This window comes from Rutidosis leptorrhynchoides, chromosome 2, assembly GCF_046630445.1.
Source record: "Rutidosis leptorrhynchoides isolate AG116_Rl617_1_P2 chromosome 2, CSIRO_AGI_Rlap_v1, whole genome shotgun sequence".
Taxonomy (NCBI): domain Eukaryota; kingdom Viridiplantae; phylum Streptophyta; class Magnoliopsida; order Asterales; family Asteraceae; genus Rutidosis; species Rutidosis leptorrhynchoides.
Genome location: NC_092334.1, coordinates 251,142,461 through 251,147,327, shown reverse-complemented (window position 1 = coordinate 251,147,327; position 4,867 = coordinate 251,142,461).

Below are 4,867 nucleotides of genomic sequence, written 5' to 3'. Positions count from 1 at the left end.
GTTTTTCAGGTGCATAAATATTTTCTTTAGTAGATGAAGTGCGGTTGGTTCAACTTCTCGATCGAGGTGTTTTCAAGAATTATGAAAGGTTTGAACATGAATTGTAATTGTCGAGGTACAAATGAGGTTTAGAATGAAATCAAGTGGCAAACTTGAAGAATTGTTTAGTTTCATATGTTATAATCAATATTTTAATTCATTTTAATTGTCCAAAATTAGCAGTCCAATAGTCTGATAGTCCAATAGTTCAACAGTTCAATATATTCATATATAATTTAATATATATAATTAATACGTATCGTGACCCGTGTACCGGTCTCAGTGTCGATCACAACTCAAAGTATATATATATTTTGGAATCAACCTCAACCCTGTATAGCCAACTACAACATTCACATATAGAGTGTCTATGGTTGTTCCGAAATATATATATAGATGGGTCGATATGATAGGTCGAAACCTTGTGTACGTGTCCCGTTATTTAAAGTGCGTAAAATAAATAACAGAACTTAAATGACAATAAATTAAATTGCGATAAAATGTAATACGGAATTAATAGTTAGCTGGGAACAGTTAACTAGGAACAGTTAGCGTGGATTCCTAACAGAATTTCTCATAATTAATTTGTTTGTTTCTAGCACTTTTTATTTTGTCCAATGTTTTCTTCATTATGCCACTTGTTGGATTCTGATAGATAAAAATCCAAATATGAAATTTGAATAAAAATAGTTATTCGGTGGTGAACAGATACGAATATCGGTGGTTGTAAGTAGAATAGCAAATGACCGTTGAATCAGATTCGAAGAATATACACTGTAACTTATTAATGTGAGATCTAAATATTCCTCGGGTACTACCTACCCGTTAAAATATTTTCATCATTAACAGTTTATACGAAAGAATTTTTTTTTTTAATTACAATCTTTATGAAAATATACTTGCATATATATTTTCTTCAGATGCAATTATGGATTTAATGAGTCAATAAGATATTAAACTCATTTGATTTATCGTTAATACCAGATTACATAATTTCTAACTTTAGAAATTACATAATCGTCATATCGAACGGAGATAATTGATGTAGAATGATATGTAAAGTGAGGATAATCAATGTAGAACGTTATGTAGAACGAAAATAATGTAAATAGAACAATACGTAGAACGGTGATTATGCTTGAGGTATAGTTTGTGACGTGGAGGTTTACGACGCGGTTGTGATTTGGGGATAATAAGGATACCGTTGACGTTGATGATGGTGGTGCTGATTATGCTGCTGGTGCTGCTGCTGGTGTTTGCAACATTCGCACCATATTCTCCAAAGCCGTCACACGAGTGCGAAGTTCATTAACTTCTGCTAGTAAACCGGGATGATTGGTGGTTGGAGTGAGCGAATGAACAAGATCTGAAATATGGGATAGTATATAATCGTGACGAGATACTCTAGAAATGAGAGAGAAAATGGTTTCTCGAACAGGTTTGCCGGTAAGTGCTTCAGATTCATCGCCAAGAGGGCAATTTGGTGGATGGAAGGGATCACCCTCTTCATGTCTCCAGTGACTTAGTATATTACGAACCCACCCCCAATTCATCCAGAATAGATGATGGGAGATTGGTTGATCCATTCCGGTGACGCTGCCTTCGGAGCTTGAATGAAAATCCATATCGGCATAGCTGTCATAATCTGAGGAATTCGAACTAGATGCGGAATCCATCTTGTATAATCGGAAAAATGAATTTTTGGTATGAAATAGATTATAGAAGTTAGATTTGGTACTCTTCAATACATACTTTACATATGTATATATAATACCAAAATCCCGTAAATTACGGAGAACCTTTGAAAAGATGTCAACTAAAGTCCAAAGTAACAGATATGCTAAGATATGAATTTTGTCTATACACTATCGATGCACTAAATGCAGTAAGACGTGTCTAGACTTATGAATGATAAGCAGGCAATTCCCTAAGGATGATAAGCAAATAATTTACGACTAGAAATGATAAGCAAAACTTTTGACATGCAGGCACGGTCGAAGTCCAGACTCATTAATGTATCCTAACAACTACTAGTCAGACACACTAATGCAAGACCTGGTTCGCTATGACCACCGCTCTGATACCACCTGTGAGGACCCGTCCTTATCCCCCTGGACGAAATCTTCAACATTTGGTTCCATTGCGTTGATCGACTTCAGGTAATGTCCTTATCATGAGTAAATGCACAGCGGAAGACTTAACTCGTACCTGAGAATAAACATGCTTTAAAAGGTCAACATAAAGTTGGTGAGATATATAGGTTTGATGCTAACAGCGTAATAACTATGGACCACAAGATTTCATATGTAAACATTTTAGTAAAAATATTCTAAGTGGTTGAGCACTTGGTAACCATACTTAACATTTAATCACGTCGCATATTCCCTTTAATATGAAATCTTACTACACTGTACCAAGTGTAGTCACGAAACGAAATACTGTGCAACCGTTGAATACTGGTCGTCCAGTCCTGTTGGGGTTGTCAGGCCCGATAGATCTATCAACAGGATTCGCGTTTACAATACCGCTGTAAATATTAGTTACCAAGCTACAGGGAAGTATGCCAGTGGTACAACTCAACGTAGAATATATTTTTCAGTTACTTGTGTCCATAACGTAAAACATAAAATACATGTATTCTCATCCCGAAATATTTAGAGTTTAAAAATGGGACTATATACTCACCTAATGTATTTTGTAGTAAAAATACATATAACATCATTGAACAAGTATAAGGTTGGCCTCGGATTCACGAACCTATATCAGGTATATATATATATTAACACAAATAATTGTAATCGAACAAATTTATATATTATATTTTAAATTATATATCTTATATCTTTAATTTGTAATAATAATATTGTTAATATAAAAATAATAATAATAATGATAATAATAATACTAATATTGTTAATAATATTAATAATAATAAACTTAAATGAAAATTTTAGTAATATTGATAACTTTAATAAAAATGTTAAACCTTAGTAGTAATGATATTTTAATAAAAATGATAATGATGTTATAATTAAAATGATATTTTTAATGATATAATGATAACTTTTAAATAAAAAAAAATGTTAATTTTAATAATAATGTATAATAATAATAAAAATCCTAAAAATAACGATTTTACTAACAATAATAAAAAATGATATTTTTGATAATTTTACTAATAATAATAATTCTACTAATACCTTTAATAGTTCTATTAGTAGTAATAATAATAATAATAATAATAATAATAATAATAATAATAATATTTATAATAATAATAATAATATGGAAAGAAATAAATAAGAGAGTATACCCTTCTCAAGCTTTTTATAAAAAAAATGTCCCAAACGAGACTCGAACCCAAGACTTCTCGTTTAAACACACACATGTCTAACCATTGCTCCGTTACATCTTTTCTGTTTTAATTCCCAGTATGAACTTATTAAACCACCAATCGACCATTTTCTTCTTTATTAATTATCCTCATAATCTTAATAATTAAGCAATGGATCACCACTCAATTATTCTAATCATTCCTTTGTCCTTGTTTGATCAAGCCAACCGAAAAAAAAAATTCATGATCCGATTAAAACACAAAGAGAAATTACGGCCCATGTTACAATTTAAAAATCCAACAATTTGATTAACCCACTAGCAAAACAAACCCAATTTGTTTATTAAATAACGAGACAGGTAAATCAAGCTAATGGATTATTTTGGTCGGCCATGAACTTTCTAATTGTCCCACTTGATAAATGCCTTATATTTATAATCCTATAATCCTATAATCAAGTTGGCCAAACTTTTAAATTATGATCTTTCCTATGGTTTTGATACTCGCCAGAAGGTAATAAGGGCACGACAGCAGCATGCAAAGAATTCGGGATTTATGATGATGTTTTGTGTTTGTTTGGTTCAATCCGTAGACAGGAAAACAGAAAGAAAGAAGAAAACAGCTGTAGCAGATTTCTTGGGTTTATAGTTAAGTGTTAGATTCGAATTGTAATAGAAACATAAAAGGTTGCAGCTACAGGGACATCGAATTACAAAAAAAATGGGTTTCGTTTTATAAGTTTGCGAGGTTATATGGTGACTTTGGATGGTTCTTGTGATAGTTGTTTGCAAAACAGAGACAAAGTAAACATCGGTTACAGTAGCAGTTTGACGGGTGTTTGTTGAGTGATTTATAACTGTATCAATAGGTTAATGATGGTGTTTCTCTATATCACGGTGGGGAGGTGTTTAGGGAATTACCGAAAGATATATATTAGAGAGAGAAAAATAAAGAGAATTGTGGAGGTTGTGGTAGTCGATTCATGGTGGTGAGGGTGGTTGTAAAGTGACCGAAATTTTGTGGGTGTTGGGTGATTGAAGATGATCTAGGGTGGCGGTGTTGGTTGAAAAAGGAGAGGAGAGATGGATTTCGGTGGTGATGACATTCGGGCAGAATACGTGAAACTTGGTGTTCGGTCTGCATAAACTGATGGTGGTGGTGGTGTTACCATGGTGGCCGTAGAATGATGGTTCTGGTGGCTAGTGGTGATGTATTGTTGGAGAATGGTGGTGGTAATAAAGGAAGAAGGAAGAGAAATAATGAAGATGGATTTTTATGATTTATCATATAAGCATGTTTGATGTATGTTATATATGTATATATATAAAGATATAAAGAAAGGTAGGTAGATATATGATACAGATTATGAAAGTCAAAAAGTGATATAGTATTACAATTATAATTATCAAATTACCTAAAACGTGTGGGTTACAAAATTTAATCCTGCCGACACCTTTTAAATGAGGATATTAAATCGTGGCCCGTTGTTAAACT